The 22,071-nt window shown below is 40.1% G+C and overlaps 1 protein-coding gene across 4 annotated transcripts in view; it reads right to left on the bottom strand.

Moving 5' to 3' along the window:
• pacsin1b (protein kinase C and casein kinase substrate in neurons 1b) overlaps nt 1–22,071 on the bottom strand; it is a 396,461-nt gene that overhangs the window by 240,453 nt on the left and 133,937 nt on the right. The window contains exon 1 of one of the 4 annotated variants that reach the window (XM_043716948.1): nt 8,579–8,698. The exons of the other annotated variants lie outside the window; for them this stretch is intronic. The gene's annotated coding sequence lies outside the window, so the exon portion shown is untranslated. Of the gene's footprint in view, nt 1–8,578; nt 8,699–22,071 lie in introns of those variants that run through there. 4 annotated transcript variants of the gene reach the window in all.

Here is a 22,071-nt window from a genome sequence, read left to right on the forward strand (position 1 = left end):
AGTCTTTCATCTTTTAGAATGGGTTGCAGGTTTCAGTTCATTGATATGGACTGCTGATGTGTGATTTTTAACTTGCAAGTATAAAAGGGAGAGACTGCAGACAGATGCAGTACAGAGGAATTTCAGTGCCGTGGTACATGAATCAGAGTTAGCATACAGGTTCAGCAGGTTGAGAAGGCAAATGGAATGGAGAATACAAAAAAAGGGAAGTTGTGCTAAAAATCATACAAGACACTAGTTATTCCACACCTAGAATACTGGTTAACAGTTTTAACATTATCTAAACTGAAAATGTTATGCTGGAATTAGAGGCAGTTCAGAGAAAACTCAGTAGGTTGATCATGGATATGGATTAGAGTGGTGCCTGAACTACTGTGCTTTTCCAGCACCACTCTAATCCAGAATCTGGTTTCCAGCATCTGCAGTCATTGTTTTTATCCTTGATCATGGGTATGGCGGGATTATCTTGAGGAGAGGTAGAGTGGGTTGGGCCTGCACTTGTTGGTGTTTAGGTGAATGAGAAGTGACGTACTGAAACATACAACGAGTCTGAGGGAACTTGACAGGGTAGATGCAGAAAGGCTGTTTTGCATTTTTGGGAACTTATAGAACCGGGGAGGGGGCATAATCTCAGAGTAAGTAGTCATTCACTTAAAAGACTGAGATGAAGGGTATTTCTTCTCTCAGAATACAGTAAATCTGTGGAATTCTTTACTGCAAAGAGCTGTTGAAGTTGGGATAAGAATACTCAAGGTTAAGATGGACAGATTTTTAAACCAGTAAGGGAATTGAGGGTTACGCGTGAGACAACTCTGCAGAGGCCGGTACCCCATCACCAAATCATCCTTTATTTACACATGAAAGAATCCTTAAATTTAGCACAGTTGCAGAGTCAGGTACCATAATGCAAGCACCTCTGACACTTGCCCTTTTTATCAGTCAGCCAGGCTCCCTGATTGGACCAGATTAACAGGCCCAATCAGGGAACTTATTCTATGAGATCCTGCTGGCTGACCTACATCTTACCCCTCCGAGTAAGAGAATATAGGCCAGTCCTTTCGCTTGGAGAGCTTCGTGGGGAGGTTAAACACCAGCAGATTCCTCCAACTCAGCGTCTGAAAAGGAGCAGCATGTGATGCACAGGAGTTCATCTCTTGTGCCAGCAGCGTTTAAGTAGAATTTCACTTTCTTCTTCCAACAGCCAAGACATCAAGACAGCTACATCCATCATGTCTATCTCTGATTCAGAGGACTCGATAAAACTTGATGGAATGGGTGAACCTGTTGGTTCAGCCTTTCTGACTGTTCTGAGGGGCAGGGCACGTTTTGCTCCTGCACCCTTTGCAAGTTTGCAGCTTTCACATAGTCCACGTGCTTATTCAGAACTGTTGCATATACCCAAACCTTATACAACTCTGGTCCTGACCTCGCATCGACGATGCCTTTTACCCATGCAGGGCCATTTCCATAATTTTCTACACTAAAAACGTTGTCCCCTGTATCAAATAGTCTCTCATCTGGTAGAATCTTGTGTCTGGCTTTGGCATTCTGGATGCCATTTCACGTTCCTCTCCAGACCCTCCTCAGGTCCATGAAGATCAGATTTAATATGGTGCGAAGTCTTCAATTCATTAGCAGTTCTGCCAGTGCTATCCCTGTAGTTGTGTGTGGTGATCCTTCAAAATTTGGACTGCTTTTTCTTCCAGGCTATTGGAGGATGAATGGTATGGAGCTGTCCTTGTGTGTGGAATCCCATTTGACTTTAAGAAATAATCAAATTCCCTGCTAGTAAATAAATGGCCTGTTACCTGTGACCAACACTTCTGGGAGTCCAGGTATTGCAAAAGATGCATGCAACTTTTCTATCATTGTCCCAGTGTTTGACAAATGGATCCTATGTACATCCAACCACTTTGTGTGGATGTCCACAATGATTAAGAACACTGAACCCATGAAAGAACCTGCATAGTAGTCATGTAATTAGGTCCGGGGCTTACCCGGCCTTTCCCATGAAGATGGGAGAATCTGCTTGTGGTAACTTGACCACCAGACATAGCATTTTGCCAACATCTTCATTTTGGAGACCCCTGGATGACCCTGGAGGCATTCAGCCAGCAACTGGTAGCATCCTTTGCTCGGGACAATCACTCTTGCTCTCCATTACAAAATGCTGGCCTCTCCGGTGAGCTTACCTTTCTCAGTCCAAAAAGGTTTTCAGTTCTGGTTGTGACAGCCCTTTGGTTTCCCCCATTACTAGCTGTTTCAGTTTTGACAGGCCTAGATCTTTCTGCACCTAAATCTGATATTGTCAGCTGTGACTGGGAGGTGTCTACAAAGTTTAATATCTTTACAGACTCTTCCATTGTCGGTACCGATGATGTATCTGCTAATGGGAAGCAGCTCAATGCATCTGCATGTGTGACTTGTTCTCACTTATAAGTATAAGCATTTAGTATTGGAGCCCACTGTTGAATTTGGCCTGCAAACATGGGCAGCACTGCCTTGACCTCTTTAAGCAGACCAAATAGGAGTTTGTTGTCCACGAATATTGTTGTCCACCACAATAAAAAGGTATTGGTGGAACCTCTGGACTCCAAATTGACTGCCAAACCTCCTTTAACTATCTGGCTGCATTTATGCTCTACATTAGCCAAAATCCAAGTTGCATACACCATTGGGCATTCCTCTTCATTGGGCCACCTGTCAGCTATTACCATCCCAATGCCATACAGGGAGGTATTGCTTGTCAATACCAGATCTTTCTTAGATCAGTGTGCCAACACCTTTGAAGATAATAGCTGTTTCTTTACTATATTGAAAGGTCCAGCTTGTCCATGTGACTATTTCCAAGGTTAACTTTTTTTTAAGAAAGGAATTGATGCAAAGGTGCCAGGATGGATGAACTTTGCATAATAAGTTACGAGCCCAAGAAATAACCTAAGCTTCTCAACAGATATGGGAGCTGGGGTACTTTTGATGACCCTCACTTTATCTTCCAATGGGTGTAAGCTGCTTGGTTGACTCTAACGCAAGTAGGTCACTTGGGAGACCTGGAACACACATTTTGTCCCTTCTGAGGCATATGTTTGCCTTAGATTTTGTTCTACGGTATTTTCCCAAGCTCTCCAAGTGTTCCTTAAGTTCTCCGTTATTAGGACATCATCAAGGTAAAGGCAACCTGAGGTAGATCTTATAAAATGCTTTCCATTTCCCCTGCAAAATTGTATGGGCTGATGATACCCCCCAAATGCCAGTCTTAAATATTGGTACAAGCCTTTATGGGTATCAATTGGAGCATTATTCTGGGAACCCTGGTCTAAATGCAATTGCAGATAAACATGGTTCATATCCAGCTTCATGAAGGACAGCCTGCATCCCCCCCCCCCGCCATCTTTGCATATCAATCCTCTATGCGAGGGATTGGGGATTTATGCAGCTGCAAAAAAGTAATTACCATTTGTTTGAAATCCCTATAAAGGCAAACCAACCCGTTGACCTTCAAAAGAAAAAGAAAACCAATACATTGGTGCTGCTCATTCAAAAACTGGAGTGGTCTGATAATTCCTTAGCTTTTCAGCCTTCTGGTTTCTGCCTCTACTATTGCCCATAAGGCAAATTGCACTGGGCAGGCCTTGCAAAATTGTGAAATTGCTTCCTGGTCAACATGCAAGGTGGCCTTGGTTACTCTGATTATCCCTAGACCCTCCTGAAGACTTCTGGGTATTCAATTAGGACTTCACTCAGGCAGCCATTTTCTAATTTAAAAATGTTGAGCCAATCTAGGTCAATCTATTGCAACCAATTTCACCCTATCATGCTTAGGCCTGAGCCTTTTACGACAATCACTGGTAACTGAACCAGCTGCTTCTCAGAGGCTGGAACCAAAACTGTACCTTTAATCTGTAAAAGGTTCGCTGGTATAGGTTCTCAGTCTTGCTGAGGTCTTATGCAAACTTAACAGCTGGAATCCAGAGTGAAATTTATTAAAAACTGGATGTGTGATTACTGATATAGCTGCTCCAGTATCAACCTCCACTCAAATTGGATAACCATTTAACCAGACATTTTTCTTCCACTGGTTCTAATTTTCTTGTTGCTAAGTAATTTAATTGTCCCAAACCAGACATAGGTGGACTTTCCAGGGTATTAATTCTTCTGGATACTCTCCTAGGTATCAGTCTATGAGTTATCTTACTCAATTTAGGTCGAGTAGGACTCTTTTGCTGTCTCAAATCCACATACCAGCAGCAACTATAATGGCTTACCGACCAGGATCCTGAAGAAAATTTTAACCTTATTGATAAGACTTGGCTTCATTTTGGGGTTTCTCTGTGGGCTGACCTAGAGCCAGTCTCATCAGAATATATCCTGAGTGAGGCTATGCAATTGCCTGCACACAAGTGGTGTTTCCGAAGCTCAGTCAGCCTGGCGAAGGTGTGCATTTCCATCGGAATATCCTGTAACTCATATGCTCCACTTGCCGTATTTTCCAATGATAAAGCCAGTTGTTGCACCCATTTGAAGCCCAATTGGGCTTGACCATTAATCCCACATATCACTTGGTCTCTCAGCATCTCATTAAGGATTAAACCAAAGTCACAGCCTATCATCTTAACCTAGTCGGAAATCCTGATATAGATTCCCCAGTCCTCGAATTGCTAAATAAAAATGACAGGCAAAAACAATGACTGCAGATGCGGGAAACCAGATTCTGGATTAGAGTGATGCTGGAAAAGCACAGCAGTTCAGGCAGCATCCGAGGAGCAGGAAAATCGATGTTTCGGGCAAAAGCCCTTCATCAGGAATAAATAAAAGTGATACCATCTCAGAATCACAGGAGGCACGGGGTCATAATATTCCTTAACCATGTCTGTCAATTCTTTAAAGATCTTAATATCTGGTGCCTCAGGGAAAGTTAGGCTCCTAATAACAGAAAAAGCTGCAACTCCACAAGCTATTAGAAGAATTATTTATTATTTCTCATCTGCCACCATGTCACTTACCCTGAAAAAGTAACGCATTCTTTCCACATATTGAGCCCAGTCCTCAACAGCAGGGTCGAATAACTCAAGTGTTCCAAACAAAAGCAAAATGTAAGAAATGCTTACCCTAACTCAAAGATGACTGTTGCGAGCAAATTTCTTCAGGATCATGTTTTATTCCCATCCCACTGAAATAACTCCACAGCGGCTGGTATCACCAAGACGCTTATTATTTACACATCAGCAGTCCTTGACTTTAGTACTGCCTCAGAATCGGGTATCAGAATGTCAATATCTCTGACATTCACTCTGTGTGTGTCAGCCAGGGCTCCCTGATTGGGGCTATTAATCTGGTCCAGTCAGTGAACTCATTCTATAATGTCCAGCAGGCTGACCACACTACAATCACCACAAATGAGGAAAAAGGCAAGAAAGCAGAGTTGAGGATTATCAGATCAGCCATGATCTCACTGGATGGCAGGGCATACTTAATGGACTGAATGGCCGAGTCCTGCTCTTCATGATCTCTTGTGATGACTTGATGGCCTTGGTGATATAATCACTGGATTATTAATCTAAAGACCCAAGGAAACCTGGGTTCAAATCCTTCATACGGCAGGTTGTAAAACTTTAATTCAATCAAACTATGATCTCTTGCTCACTCTACTGTCCTAAACTGTTTAAGCAATTGTCCACTAACTAAGGCTCGATTATACTGATTTACAAATTTGATGCTGGACTAATATTTGTGCTTTCAACTACACATCTATCATCATGAAGACTGCCTAGTTCCACCTTTGTAGCTTGCCTCTGTCCCAATTCAGTTCCTTTGCTGCTGAATCCTTGCGCTTTCGTTAACCTCTGACTAGACAATTCTAGTACATTCCCTGCAAGCTGTAAGCATTCTATCTTCCACAAACTTTGTTATCTGAAGGCCTGCTGTCCTGTCCTAAATCATATCAAGTTTTATTCCAACCATCATCTTAGGCCTTAAACTCTGGAGTGCATCCTGAAAGTCCCTCTTCCCTATTTGAAGGGATGCCTTCAAAGAAATTACCTCTTTGTTCGGCTTCCTTCACATGTACTTCTATGGCTCTGTGGCAAAATTTGTTTGATAATAGTCCTGCAAAATACCATGGAACATTCTATAAGGATGAAGGCACTATAGAAGTTCTTGTTGCAAAAATATCTAATGAATGCTGTTGCTGTAAAACTAAGGAGTGCAGTAGCATGGTGATTATATCACCAGACTAGTAATCCTGCACTAGTGATTCAGAGAAAATATTTCAAATCCTCTTAACAGCTGGGGGATTTAAATTCACTTTAATAAATAATTTAAAATGCCAGCATCTTAATGGTGGACATGAAATGATTGCGTTGTTGTAAAAATCCAAAACAACTGATATTTTCTAGGGAAGATAAAATCCTGCTCTTACCAAGCCTGAACTGTATGTGGTTCTAGAACCACAGCAATTTTGATTATTTTGAGCTCATCTGTAAAGACCCTCATGTGTATTCAAGACAGGGTAGCTTACAACCAACTATTCAAAAAGCAAATGGGGAGGACCTAATAGATGCTGACTGTGACAGTGATCCCCAGCTCCAGTCAATGGATTTTGAAAATGCAAGCTTGCTGTGCTTGTGACAATTTAGCTTAAAGAGCTGTATGACTCTCTGAAAGAATAGCTTACTGCTAGTATTTAATCTTAGTGACAATGAATGTTGTCAATACAACTTTCATTCAGTGTGTTATCAGTGTACCTGACATAGTCCTTGATGTTGATCGCGTATCATTTAATTACTAGTGGTTTCTCATCATATGGTCCATAATTATTCATTTATGCCTCATTATATTGCAATCTAGCTTTGATTATGCACAGGTCTATATCTAGGAATAGGAGTATATTGATGCATGGAATAGATCATTCCTACATTTGAGTACACTCCCTCCTGCTGCTCACTAAGAATGGGTTGTGTAAGATATGGGAAGTATGGCACACAAGATTCACTCTACAGATTCCACATCAACAATAACATTTTAAGCACCCGCATACAGGCAAGAACCAGCAAAGTGATTTTGTAGCCTGTCTGCTATTGCATCAGTTAGGGTACCAATTGTGTCTGTCTTTTGCCAGCGCTTGTAATCTGTTACTTGTTTTAATTGGGTGATTTGAATGGTGAGTTTTCAAAAAAACAGCCAATTTCTTCCCCAGTGCCCAACTCATTCAGTAAAACAGGAAACTCGAGATCAGGGTCTTAGGTTCAGGGTCAGTGTTACTTGGTGCTGTTTTTGAGGGGTTCTTATTTTGCAGCGGTAATGACCCCTCCTCTGAGACAAAAAGATCTGGCTTCATGGCCTGCTTGCTCCCGAGGTGACATACCATGCCTGAACAAATTGATTTTAAAAGGTATAAGTTGTTACTGGACTTTGAGGACACATTTGTAGTATTCCTACCTCTGGGCCAGAGAGCCCAGTTTCAAACCCACCTACCCCAGAGATGTGTTATAACAAGTTTGAAAAACTTGACTAAAAATAAAGCCAAGTTGGGTTATTGGCCTCTGGATAGGGAAAGGGTGCAGAAGGCAACAGTGGAAACTGATGTATATACTCAACTATATACTAACAGCAAAACCCTTGTAAATCAGAGAGATTTATATTGCCTAGTTCATTATGTAGATATCAGTGTATGAAACACCAGGGGACCCATCTTTTACAAGGCTAAAACGATAGCATTTGCAGAAGTCATGACAGGCATCATGTAGTCAAACCTCTAAAAATACCTCCAAACTACTTGGTGATCCCAAATGTAAAACCATAATCTAATGATTATTACCTTCAGAAAAAAAGGAGTGAAAATTGGAAGAGGTAAAACATATAAATTGAGACCAAACTAGCTTGACAAAAATGTGTGACATTAGAGATTCAATATTCACGAAGATCACAGTCACTGAATCTGGCATCATTTGTACTTGATGAGATATGATTATTGTCAAGACTTTTAAACGATGGAAAGTGATGTTTAGCTACAGCTCTTTGATGCACTGAAAATCTACAACGAGACAAGGAGGGCAGAGAAGTGAAGCAAAAAGGTTTAGACACCAGAGCCATGACATGGAAGAGCACCTGGGCTGTTTCTAAAAAAAAATCGAATTTAAAAATTCACCTCTATATTCTGATGAAATACACAGACAATTGCAAAGTTACAATGGCTGAAATGATCAAACTGAGGTGAAATCTGTACAAGGCTTCAGCTTCAAAAAAATCTATGATGAAACTCGACAAAATAGATATTAGTATCTAGTGAGTATATAGCTGACTTTTTTTAAAAATACACAAACGGTATCAGAATCGCAAGCTATTTAAAATTCATTTCCAATCTCACCACCCCACAACCAAGTCAGAGCACAAATGTTGCCATCGGTCTTGTTTGATATTTCATGAATCCAATTTGACGGACACTTGCAAAAATTGCAAAACCACTTCACTTCAATAGGTTCTGAAAATGTGAGAATGAACCAGAGTCCTCAAAAAAGGTTCTAAGTAGATAATTGAATTACTGCAAGAGGATTAATTCATTAGAAAAATTAAGCCTTACCAGTAAATGGCTTTGCCTCAGTTCTTTTAAATGGATTCCTTCGCACCGTGCTTTTCCTTTAAGCAAAGTGGAACAGTAAACTAAGCCTGGTGACTGACACCGTCAGTGCTTGACTTGAATTTAGTGATGAAGTCAGCACACTTTACAATGCAACTGTGAATCCACAGGGCAGCAGCAACATCTCCTTCCTCCCATCCAAAACCTCTAAATCATTGTCTCCATGGTTACAAACAATACACAGCACATCACAGAAGCAATGAAGCCTTGTGCAGAGGAATATCAGTATAGCAAGGAAATTCTTCACAATTTGTTTAATAAACTTAATCTGTTGACTGAAATATTCATGCTAGCAGCTTAAGTCAAATTGCCTTCAACTCCCACAATTCCTCAAATCAGAATGGGTTCACAGCTACTGCCATTGCAGCTGTATCAATCCATTGAGGTATGCAGAAGAAGTCTCGTGTTACATAATGAAAATGAAAAAATTTATCACATTCAAAAAATGCTGCACAGCGCACCACACAATTAAAAAAAATTCGCTTTTTGCAGAAAATCTTTCCAAATATCATAATGCTACAATCTTCAATTTTAAAATTACATTGTTCAAAACAAGTGGATGCTTCAAAATAATTCTCATTTTCTCTGATCAGTGAAGCCCAGAGTGTTAATTACAGGCAGAGACCTGTTAGTGATGCTTATAAATCCACCAAGGGAGGTTCAGCCGACACTGTAATTCATTCCTAAGTCTTTTCTTAGAGCTCATAGTGAGAAGCTCTTTAATGGTAACTATATTTCTTTTAAGTCTGGGACAATGCCAGAGGCAATGATTGCATGATATTAGTACATGATGGATAGCATACACACACGCTTTAAAAAAACCTTCCAAAATGAAAACCCTCCTCACTCTGAACAAAAAGCAAGACAGTGGCTGAAAAAACATCTGAAAATAAAGCAAAATTTTGTTGAGTATTTTATAAAGGAATCATAATCAACCAATCACACCCCATAGAGTCTGGTTCAAGACCTATTTTATTAAAATATCCTACAGAACGAACTTCAGCTAAAAGTCTCAGAAATAATAACTACATTTTGCAGATGATATGGAAAGTGTTTATTTTAGGAACAGGAGAAAGCCATTCAGCTCCTTCTGCTATTTAATTAAATTTAACTTGCATAAATAGATTAATTACAAGAAATACATTCAGCCCTGCAATCCTCCTCCACTGGTCATGATGATCATGGCTGATTTGTTTCAAATTCCATATTCAAATCTACTGATACCCTCCCCTCCCGAGATCCTTTGAATCCCGTACCTAGTGAGAACCTATTCACTTTGGTCTGAAAAATATTCGATGACCCCGTTTTCAATGTCTTCTAAGGCAGAGCGCTCCAAAGTTGCACAACCCTGACCAAAAACCTCTCGTCTCGTAAAAAGAGGTGACCCCCTCATTTTAAAATAGTGCCCCCTAGTTCTGGACTGAACAACAGAGGTGTTCATCCTTTCCACAACACCTTGTCAAGACCATTCAGGATTTTAAACACTTCAAATCAAGTCAGTCTTCACTCAAACACTGGTGGAAACAACCAAGCCTGCCCATTATAAGGTAACCCTCCCATTCCAAGTTATCAATCTAGTAAGCCACTTCCAATGTTAATACATGCTTCTATAAATATGGAGGCAGAATTGCAGAGAGTAAATCAAGATTATATTCAATCAGCCAGGATTTTGCTGCTCACACAACCTATCTACCTGTAACCTCCTTACATTATCTTCACAAGACACTTTAGCTATCTTGATGTCTTTGGAGTTACTCCATCAATTTCCCTTGGCTCCACTACCCCTAAATATATTATACCTTATTTACACCATATTATATCCTCTATTCCTGATGCATAACAAAAAAATGCATGTCATTTTTCTGTAATAATGCAGGAAAGCATTGTATTTTCTGATTCATAGTAATCAGTGCAGGATTTGTTAAATTGTCATTGTTTATGTTCAGATTTTACATTTGAATGTGGAATTTATAGCCATGTAGCCCCTTGCCTACTCTGCCATTCGGTAAGATCAGGGCTGAACTACTTACTCACATTTCCACCTACTAACCTTTCACCTCGTTGTGTATCAAGCATCTATTTATCTCTGCCTAAAAATATTCAAAGACTCCAATTGTGCCACTTTTTGAGGAAGAGAATTCCAAAGACTCAGTCATCTAAAAGAAAAAGCAATCTCATCTTAAATGGGCAACTCCTTACTTTAAAACCGTGACCTCTAGTTCTAAGTTCTGCCATAAGCAGAAACATCACCACACCCCCCCCCCCCCTCAAAAACTTGTATCTTTCAATCAAGTTGTTTCTTATTCTTCCAAACCAGGGGCTTATGAGCCTGGCCTGTCCAACATTTCCTCATAAGACAGCTTACCAATTTCAGGCATTAGTCTAGTAAACATTATCTGAATTCCTTCCAACATATTTACATAATTTCTTAAAAAGGAGACCTGTATGCTATTTACAGTATTCCAGATGTGCTCTCATCAGTGCACTGTGTATAACTGAAGCCTTAATTCCCTACTTTTGTATTCAATGTCCTTGCAGTAAATTTCAACATTTTATTAGCTTTCCAAATTACTTAATGTACCTTTCATATACATTATGATGATTCATGCACTTGGTCCTCTGCATCTCAGAGTTCTGCAATTTGTCGCAGTTTACATCATATGCTTTTTAAAAAAAATTTCCTGCCAAATGGGCAGTTTCACATTTCCTACATTTTATTCCATTTGTAACTTTACCCACTCATTGTTGGTAGCCTTTTTATGTCCTCTTCATAACTTAGTTTCATGTCTATCTTTGTGTCATCAGCAAATTTAGCAACCATACATTTGGCCCCTTCATCCAAGTCATTTAAATAATTGTAAGGTATTGAAGCCTCAGCACTGCAATGACTTCAATATCATCTTTGGGTCCTCCGTTGACTGAACATTCTGATACGTGATATCCATGGATGCCGGCAAAACTGGCAATTTATGTTGTTGGTGTTTGGGAGAGTTTCTGCACCTGCATTGCCTCTCTACTTCCTCTGGGTCTGTCAGATATTGTGACTGGTGTAGGTGGTCCTCAAAAATGCTGAACCAAGGGATGGTCAGCTGCAGTGTTTCCCCAAGAGAGGTGATCTGCAATGCAGCAAAATCTCCACAAACACGATAAGCACACCCTTTTTTTCAAAAAGAAAAGCCTTAACAATAGTCCTAATGTATCATAAGCTGGAAACATGCACTGCAGTCCAGTCTTGTATGGTTAAACTCCTAACAATAACTTTGCGCAGACTTGATACTCCCTAATCTTTTGACTCTTGCCAGTCTGTGAATTTCGGAAGTGGAGTATTATGTCCCAGTAAGGGAGAGTGTGCATGTATTAGGGAAGGAAACTCTTGTGTGTCTTTGAGTAGTTTGCTTTGGAGACACTTCTGTATGGGGATTTTTCTTTTGTACATTCTTGATGAATGGCTGACCAAAACCAGAAAACATCTTGTCATATATTTAAACAATTAAGTAAAGCAATCATGAAATGCTTATATGTTAATAATGTTTGAGAATATTTGTAGGTCAGGTTGATGATAAGTATGTAAATTAGCTCACTGAGCTGGAGCATTTGTTTTCAGACGTTTCATCACCATATGGGTGGCATCGTCGGTGGGAGTCTCTGGTAAGCCGCTGGTGGTGTGTCCTGCCTCTCTATTTATAGGGTTTGGTTTCTTGGGATGGGTGATGTCATTTCCGGTTCTTCTTTTTTTCAGGGGAGGGTAGATAGGATCTGGGTCGATGTGTTTATTGGGGGAGTGTTGGTTGATGTGCCATGCCTCTGGGAGTTCTCGTTCATGTCTTTGTTTCGCCTGTCCCTAGGATGTGTGTGTTGTCCCAGTCAAAGTGGTGCCCTTCTTTGTCTGTATGGATAGAAACTAGTGATGGTGGGTCATGGCTAGTTGGTGTTCGTGTATCCTGGTGGTAAGTTCCCTGCTAGTTTGTCCAATGTAGTGTTTTTTTACAGTTCTTGCATTGTATCTTGTAAATGACATTAGTTTTACTGGTAGTATCAAATGGATCCTTTAGGTTAATTAGTCACTGTTTGGGTGTGTTGGTGGGTTTGTAGGCTACCATGATGCCAAGGGGTCTGAGTAGTTTGGAATCCTGTAGATAAGGGATGCATGACTGTTATGCTGTGATCTCCAGCATTTTTTGTTTTGAGTACAGTTTCTAGTATTTGCAGTAATTTGCTCCTACCTTTCCATCATCTTCTCGAGGGCACTCCCCATTCCAAAGTCGATGGGACTGGGTTACCAGGGAAAAGGAAATGCCGTGGGGAACCAGAAATGAGTGAAAAGAGCTGGGAGAGATTGGGAGCTATCTGAAACTAATCCTCGTGTGCCTAAAATTGTGGACTTGTCTCTTTGTCTTTTGCTTCTTTGCAGCACTGAGAGCCAAAATAGCTTTCTTTTCATTGAGGCACTGCTGATTAAAGTATGCAAGAAATTTTAAAGATTATGAAAGCAGAAACCTGAGCACATGCACCAGCAGGTTCACAAACAGCTTTTTCCTGACCATTATTGGAAGGATGTTGTGAAACTTGAAAGGGTTCAGAAAGGATTTACAAGGACATTGCCAGGGTTGGAGGATTTGAGCTATAGGGAGAGGTTGTATAGGCTAAGGATGTTTTCCGTGGAGGGTCAGAGGCTGAGGGGTGACCTTATAGAGGTTTATAAAATCTTGAGGGACATGGATAGGGTAAATAGACAAGGTCTTTTCCCTGGGGTGGGGGGGTCCAGAACTCGAGGGCAAAGATTAGGGTGAGAGGAGAAAGATATAAAAGAGACCTGAGGGGCAACTTTTTCATGCAGAAGGTGGTACGTGTAAGGAATGAGCTGCCAGAGGAAGTGGTGGAGGATAGTATAATTTAAAAGGCATCTGGATGGCTATTTGAATAGGAAGGGTTTGGAGAGATATGGGCCAGGTGCTGGCAGGTGGGACTAGATTGGGTTGGGATATCTGGTCGGCATGGACGAGTTGGACTGAAGGGTCTGTTTCCGTGCTGTACATCACTATGACTCTAAACTAAGACCACATAAACTACAAATAACTTACAATTATCTAACATTTGCTTTGTGTTGTAAATATACTGGAAGACTTGCAAGGCCTACAATATTTACCATACTTTTCCTGCAAACTGACTATTGTTTTGGAATCCCTGTCCCAACCGTGGGAAGTTTTAAACATTGAGGCCTGTATTGTAACTGTCCAGGGGTTTTCAGTCTCTTGACCTCAAAGAAAATAAGCTTTATCTTTTGCAGCCTTTCTGACCATGGCCTCTTTTTGGCACTGGATTGCCCTGGTAGAAGCTCACCACCTAGTTAAAATTGCAATGGAATTTCAAATTATTATAGGAACCCAGCTTGCAGGTTCAATAGCTTAACTTAGGATCAGTATCCTTGAGGCTACAGAAGAGCTGCATTGAGGCAAAAAAGCATAAAAATCTAGAAAAAACATAGTTGGGATTCTAACAATGATGCCGAAGGTGCACGTGTGTTATATTGTACTCCTTGCACAAACAAACGCAGAGGCAATAAACTGGGATGCAAAATGGAGTGGAGAAGATAATGAAAAATTTGTAAATTGAAGTGCAAGATTCTGAAGTATTTTGGATGATACAATAAAAAGGAAGAACCAGAATAATTGAAAATATCAATTTGTATATCAAAGATTTTCAACTGCAAGTTATAAATCAAACCTGCAAACAATACTACTGTATATAGTGGAACCGGAAACAGTTTTGCAAATGGGTCAGTACTTCATTTTGTCAAGGTGGAGGAATGGGGCAATTTATCCTAAAGAATAAAGAAAGAACAAAGAAAATTTACAGCCCAGAAACAGGCCCTTCAGCCCTCCAATCCTGAGCCGATCCAAATCCACTGTCTAAACCTGTCACCCAATCTGTATCCCTCTGCTCCCCACCTACTCATGCATCTTAAACTTTTCACTCTCACCTTGAAAGCGTGATCTCTCGTTATTGAATCCTTCACCCTGGGAAAAAGCTTATCTCTATCTACCCCGTCTATACCCTTCATAATTTTGTAGCCCTCAATCAAGTCCCCCTTAATCTCCTTTTTTCTAATGAAAACAATCCTAACCTACTCAACCTCTCTTCATAGCTAGCACCTTCCATACCAGGCAACATCCTTGTAAACCCTCTCTGCACCCTCTCCAAAGCGTCCACATCCTTTTGGTAATGTGGCGACCAGAACTGTACACAGTGTTCTAAATGCAGCCGAACCAATGTCTTGTACAATTCTAACATGACCTGCCAGCTCTTGGACTCAATACCCCATCCTAAAGAAATTAATCCAATTTTAAAAAATCAGGGGAATAATACATGTTACAAAATTAGACAGACAATCCTGAATTATTGGTAACCTTTTGTGCTCCAAGATTTGTTTCTGCATAGGGCTTCAAATACATTGGTCGGAAAGTTTCATCTGTGCTCCAAGTTCCATTCTAGCCAACTCTAGGTGATCAGCTGCAGTAAATGGTAATGAATTTCAGGCCAGAACCCATTACTGAATGGAACATATCCAAAGCAAGGTTGGAGTAAAGTGCCTTCAAATATTTGGGATAATGAGCAAGTTATCGAGACAGGCCTGACCTAGCAGAATTCGGATAATCTACTTCGTGGCTCAAATGGAACCTGAAACAAAAGGAAAGTTGGCTAATAATGCTTGCAAAGCTCTATACAACAGAAACAAACTATTCAGCACAAGACTTCACCAATAAATCAAAGGAATGTTAAATTTTATAGCTTCTATTGTTTTTTTCCTTCTGTTAAATTGGATCAGCTCTTCCTGGTCCAGCAGAAAAAAACATCTGTTGACTTTCAACAATACCGATTGAGGCAGAGAGTGCACAACTTAACCTGCACAACTATCGATTCAGGTTGTTTAGGATATCCAAGTGTGCCACTTTTCAAAGCAAACCTTCCTCATCGAAAGTATGGAAATTCTAAGTTGTGGTAAAAGTTGTGCTTTTTATTCCCCAAAACATCCAAAAAGGTGCTATTTCAAGCAATTGCAATATTTGGGTTTTATTGTAAGAAAAAGCTCAATTTTATAAAGGAACAGAAATGGTTTTGTAATATCACAATATACAGAACAGAATTAAGCATTTGGTCCAAAATGGTCCATGGGTGGTGATTTGCTCGACAAGAGCCTTCCCATACTCTTCCAGCTATTCAAACTGATGGCCCTTAGAACAAAACTGGAGTATTGCTGAAAGGGAGAAAAAGATACGCTGTCAAAGCTTTTTGATTTGCACTTATCAGAGCAGGCATTCAAATACCAAATTTCAAAGGGAACAAGAATTTGCATTGCATGAGAAGAGTGCTGATTTGTTAATAAGTCAACGTTGATCATTTCTCTGCAATAAACTTTTATTCATTTCCCCTCTCTATGTTTCATTTCTCTTAAATACACCTAAAATACTCTTCATGGCAGCAAGTTCCACACACTGATCAACCACACAAAAAAATCTTTGCTAAGTCCTCTATTGAATTTAGAGGTAGTTCTTAGATGTATTTATTATTACCACACTAACTTGCAGCTTTCACCCATGAGGCTAGGAATAGTCACTATGTTATAGTTCAAGCCCAAACAGTAAGTTAGTTGGTGGGGTCATTTTGACAGCCACAGGAAGAAAATGAACTGAAAGACGAATATCAAGTCAAACATAAAATTAGCAACAGAACTTCAATTAAAAAAAAGAGACATGACACTGTTTCAGAAACAGGTGTATCCCATTTCGTCCTGGCTTGTTCCACCATTCAAAAAGACCATGACTGATGTGTGACCAGCTCTCACTGACATTATAACAAAAAAGTACTTATTTTACCTGCAGCAAACCATAATTCCATAATTCTTCCTGAAGTTCTTTCTACACCTTCTGCATATAGTGTGAGCAGTAAATTCACCTATGCATATTTGCATATTATTATTCTTGTTAGCATTTCATTTTGAATGGTACAAAATTAGAGCATCTATATGCTCCTATGAGGCAGCATGATTTGGCTATAATCTTGCTGAAGAATTAGGGAACAGTATTTTCAAGAACGTTTACCTCTGTATGCAAAAGCGTGATTGCAGCAGAGATCAGTTTATGTGCTTTGTTCTGCGCATTCGATGTCTGTACCGAAGTCACTACTCCGTTCTGCACATATTTTTCATCAACATATTCAGAGAGTTATGATGATACACCTCTGGATAATGTGGGACTTAAACAAAGGTTTCTTGGCTCAGAGGTAGCAACATTACCACTACACCCCACAAGAAGCTCTCAATTGACTACAGATTGATTGCTAGTATTACTTCCAATTGTTGTTACAATTTGATATACTCTGGTGTTTTGCATAACTGTTGAAAGTTTCAAAAATCTACAAGAAATGTCAACATAATTACTGAAACACATTGACTACAAAAGTTTCCGCACAAACTATTTGTCCCAGACTTGGATACACGAGTAAACCTTTATCTTGGAATGGAGCATGGCTGGAGAATTCACAAAGGTCATCCAGAGCAGGACAAATTATCACAAGGGGAGGGACAACAGAGCAGAAGGAGTCTCAGTAGGATGACATATTCAAACAGCATGCTCAGGAAGTTTAACCCTCAGAGGATGGTCAAAAATGGATCAGTCTGCAATTTACTAAGAAGCTCACCACGGTAATGAACCAGTGACGTAGCCGTAACTCTAACCTTAGAACAGGGGATATCACTAATAGCCCCTGTCTATGAACTTTTATCTGAATGGGTCCATATGGGCTGGTGGACATATGAGCAATATCTAGCACAGTTTGCCATTACCTGTTGCATAAATGGAGGTCACTGAGGCTCCACAGCAAGCATGAGGGTTTTTGGGAGAGCAGTCTTCCTCAGAGCAGGATATTACATTGTTGTACATACACTGCTTTGTTTGCCTCATGTCATCTTTGCCATGTAGACAAACCAAAGGGATTCCACATCTGATTGGTGGTGAGACCTCAGGCTGCACATTATAGGGCAGATCAATATCCAGCAGTCCTGATGTGTTAATTCTATGGCAGCTTTATTTCACCCAACCTGGCAGCTACCAGGGGAAAAAGGGGTCAAACACTGACAAAATGACTCAGGCGTTTGGTTCTTAACCCATACTCATGTAGGATGCTCGTATTTTGTGGCAGCAAAATTTTCTAATACAACAGATGGTTCACTTGTTGAAATAATGATCCATACTGCCTGGATCACTGAAGGAATCTTGCAGCATTCAGCTAAATGGGTCACAATATTTGTCATGCTGTGCTGTATATTGATCATTATGATGGTGCAGACTTTGCCACAATCCTTTAGGGAAGGAAGAGCAAGAACCACAAAAGAAATAGGGCTTTATGTGAGGAACTAATTCAAGTCAAGGGGATTACAAAAGGTCTTGGTGGATAATCTTGTGGAATTCTGGTCCTGGCTCCAGACTACATCATTTCATGGGGGTATAGCAGTCATGAATGACTGGCTAACAGGCAATTGTAAGGGGCAGAGATGGAGTCATGAAAGTGACAGAACAACAGAGTAATATTCCATGAACTACTGCTACTCTACCAGACATGTAATGATTCTAACAATCTGTGGGGCTGCTGTAACACTCTGGAAGCTCCTGTGAACACTGGTGAGCTGGCATCTACACATATTTAACCCTGCCCCAGTTTCAGTGCAGTTGTGCATGGTACAGACTTCCCAAATGTGGAAATTCCAAACTTCCTCGAGCGATCATGCTCCAAACAAGACTCAATTAACTCCACAGAAGCCAGTATCGGTTAATGAAGTCCGTTTATTGACACATGGAGAGTCCTTGACACTGATCCAGCTCCTTTAGAGCCACTCTCATGGTTAACAGAACCTCTGACATTCCTGCTTATAAATCGGTCAGCCAAGGCTCCCTGATTGGACCAGATTAACAGTCCCAAAGAGGGAACTCATTCTATGAGGTTCACCTGGCTGACCTTGTTACAATCACTACATGACACAGCAAAATATCTTCTCAGAAAGGGTTGGTCATGCAAAGAGTACAATTTTGAACTTATTACCAAAACTGGAATGATAAATAGTTCAAATACTTTGAGTTGTTATTAAACATTTTTAACTCAACCATAACTCTGACCTGGGAATTTCACAGAGTAATCTTGAAGTACGCAGTCGACTATGGGCTGAATGGTCTCCGCTGCTGTACTGCAATATAAATTGTGTAAATTTTGGCTCCCATTAATGCATTATGTAATACTGCCGAAGGAAGAGAAGAGATTAATTCCCGATTATAAAAGCACAGTTTTCAACATTAAGACGCCTGTACTAATAAAATCTATCAAAACAAAAATATCAAGTGGGAAAAGAGGTGCATTTCCCCAATTCCTTCCTGACAAAAAATAAATTTTGTACCTCAAAACTTTTGCTTCCTTCAGGCTTTATGTGGTCAATTTACTTATTCCAAAAAAAGTAGGAAAGGTGTTTCTACAGCTTAAACTGCAAGTACCAGTGCTCTAAATGTACATATTTAGATTCAGAGCTATGTTAGTAGCCAGCTTCCTTTAGGCTGGCATGTACTTATAATCAATATTTAATATCTAGTTATTGGGAAAGTAAACAAAGCAAAACAAAATAAGTCAAACGAGAAAGTCAGTAGAGTGCAGGACAGAAGATGCCATTTCAGGCACCATACAATGTTCCAGTGGTAGAGCATTTTAAATACTGTACATAGTTTTAGTGAAGTCATAGAAATTCTGGGTAGAAAGATACAAGAAAAAGTATTGCAGTAAGATGGAGAACCATGCAAAGTTGAAAGCAGGTGTGTCAAAAGGAGATGTATGAAAATCTATGCGAGGATCAATTTCAAAACATACAGTTTACATATGTTGTGTACTACAGTTAAACCAAACCAGGATAAATGAGTGTGAGAGAGCATTTGAATTAGCTTGTTACATATACTTACAGAGTACAATGAAAAGTTTACAAATTACCACTTATGAGGCCATCTTAGGTACAAAAAAAAACCTAGGTACAGATTCTTAGGGAAAAAAATTAGAAAAATAAATAAAAAGAATTCACAAGAACAGTCCTTCAAACACCAGCTACGCTGGCACTTAGCCTCAAGTCCACTCTGTGCCATGACTCCAGACCATGCCAGGCTTCACCTAACGGCTCTCAAGACCACTCTAGAATCATCTAGAGATTGGAATTCCAAGCCGAGGCCTTGCTGGGCCAAAATATTGCCATGTGGGCCACCAAGAGACCACCACTCTGGGACTATGCTGATGCAGAACGTCCAGGACATTGCTACAAAAGAAGAAAAACAAAGAGAAAAAAACAAAAGAAACACACAGACTGGATGAACTCTGGCTGAAAAGTCCTACTCTGCCGCCATCTTGCACTGACAGATAGCGTGCAAGAGAGCCTTCATTATGACCTCAGTTGCTGCCAAAAAAGAACCCATGATGTTGGTGCCACTCTGTATTGCAAACCAGTTGTTCAGCTAACTGACCCCCTGTTTGAACAGAAATGGTAAATTAGTTAACAAAATGTTAATTCAAAATGGGCAGTTAAAACAAATTCTCTAAGCTTCCTTGGAATAAAAAAGAAGTTATGTTTGAATGGCTTTGTTATTCCCATGAGCACTTGTCTGATGTAAAAAACTTGCAGGGCCTGTTCATTGCAGCACACAAAGTTTCATCTTACATCTTGTAAAATCTACTCCTTACCTCCTCCAATGTGATTTTATAAATAAAAACGCCAGGAACTAAGCAAGAGAGACGTATAAATTGACTCTGATTTTCTCCCCACACTTGGTTCTGGGTTGGAGCTAACATGCTTTTGTTATTCAGCATTAAATAAGCATAGCAATTGAAGTAGTAAGTGTATGAGTAAATTACTGTTTTCACTTAAAATTACATACTCCAATTCCTTTTCCCTTGATCTGCTAAACAAAAATTTAATGCAGTGGTGTAACAGGAAAAAAAGACAACGAGATGAATTATTAGTCTCTGAGTTTAAAGAGGAATACAGACACACAAGCGTGAATTTTAACATGGTCTACATGCGGGATGGGTTGCGAAAATAAATGGAGAAATTAATTTAGGATCTCTGATTGGAGCTGGCTTACAAAAGTAATGTACTGACTGAGTTTTATGGAGGTGGAATAAGTGCAGATAATATGTTCACAGGTGGTGGACCAACAGTTTAAGTCTTTCAGGAGAAGAATGTGGTTTTTGATATTAGACTAGAAAGGATCGTGGTTAATTACGCACAGGTGTTATCAATTCTTGAAAGAGTGAAAGTAGACAAGTCCCCTGGGCCGGATGGGATTTATCTGAGAATTCTCTGGGAAGCTAGGGAGGAGATAGGGGAGCCTTTGGCTTTGATATTTGAGTCATCATTGTCTACAGGTTTAGTACCTGAGGACTGGAGGAATGCAAATGTTGTGCCCTTGTTCAAGGGCAGCAGAGATGACCTAGGCAATTATAGACCAGTGAGCCTTACTTCTGTGTAGGAAAGGTTTTGGAAAGGATTATAAGAGATAAGATTTATAATCATCTGCAAGCAACAATTTGATTTCAGATAGTCAACATGGTTTTGTCAAGGGCAGGTCGTGTCTCACAAACCTTATTGAGTTTTTTGAGAAGGTGACCAAGCATGTAGATGAGGATAGGGCAGTTGAGGGTATACATGGACTTCAGTAAAGCCTTTGATAAGGTTCCACATGGTAGGCTGATGGAGAAAATGCGGAGGCGTGGAATTGAGGATGATTTAGCAGTTTGGATTAGAAACTGGCTTTCTGAAAGAGGGCAGCGAGTGGTGGTTAATGGAAAATATCCAGTCTGGAGTCCGGTTACTAGTGATGTGCCACAAGGATCTATTTTGGGACCACTGCTGTTTGTCATTTTTTTTAAATGACTTAGACGCAGGCATAGGTGGATGGATTAGTAAATTTGCAGACGACACTAAAGTCAGTGAAGTAGTGGACAGTGTGGAAGAATGTTACAGGTTGCTGGGGAACTTGGATAAACTGCAGAATTGGGTTGAGATGTGGCAAATGGAATTCAATGCAGCTAAATGTGAGGTGTTGCACTTTGGGAAGGATAACAGGAAGACAAGATACTGGGTCAATGGAAAGATTCTTGGTAGTGTGGATGTGCAGAGGGATCTTGGAGTCCATGTGCATAGATCCCTGAAAGTTGCCACCCAGGTGGATAGTGCTATTAAGAAGATAGTGTGTTAGATTTCATTGGTAGAGGGATTGAGTTCTGGAACCGCAATATCATGCTGCAACTATACAAAATGGTGGTGCGGCCACACTTGGAATATTATGTACAGTTCTGGTCGCCCCATTACAGGAAGGATATGGAAGCATTGGAAAAGGTGCAGAGGAGATTTACCA

Source organism: Chiloscyllium plagiosum, chromosome 26, assembly GCF_004010195.1.
Source record: "Chiloscyllium plagiosum isolate BGI_BamShark_2017 chromosome 26, ASM401019v2, whole genome shotgun sequence".
Classification (NCBI taxonomy): domain Eukaryota; kingdom Metazoa; phylum Chordata; class Chondrichthyes; order Orectolobiformes; family Hemiscylliidae; genus Chiloscyllium; species Chiloscyllium plagiosum.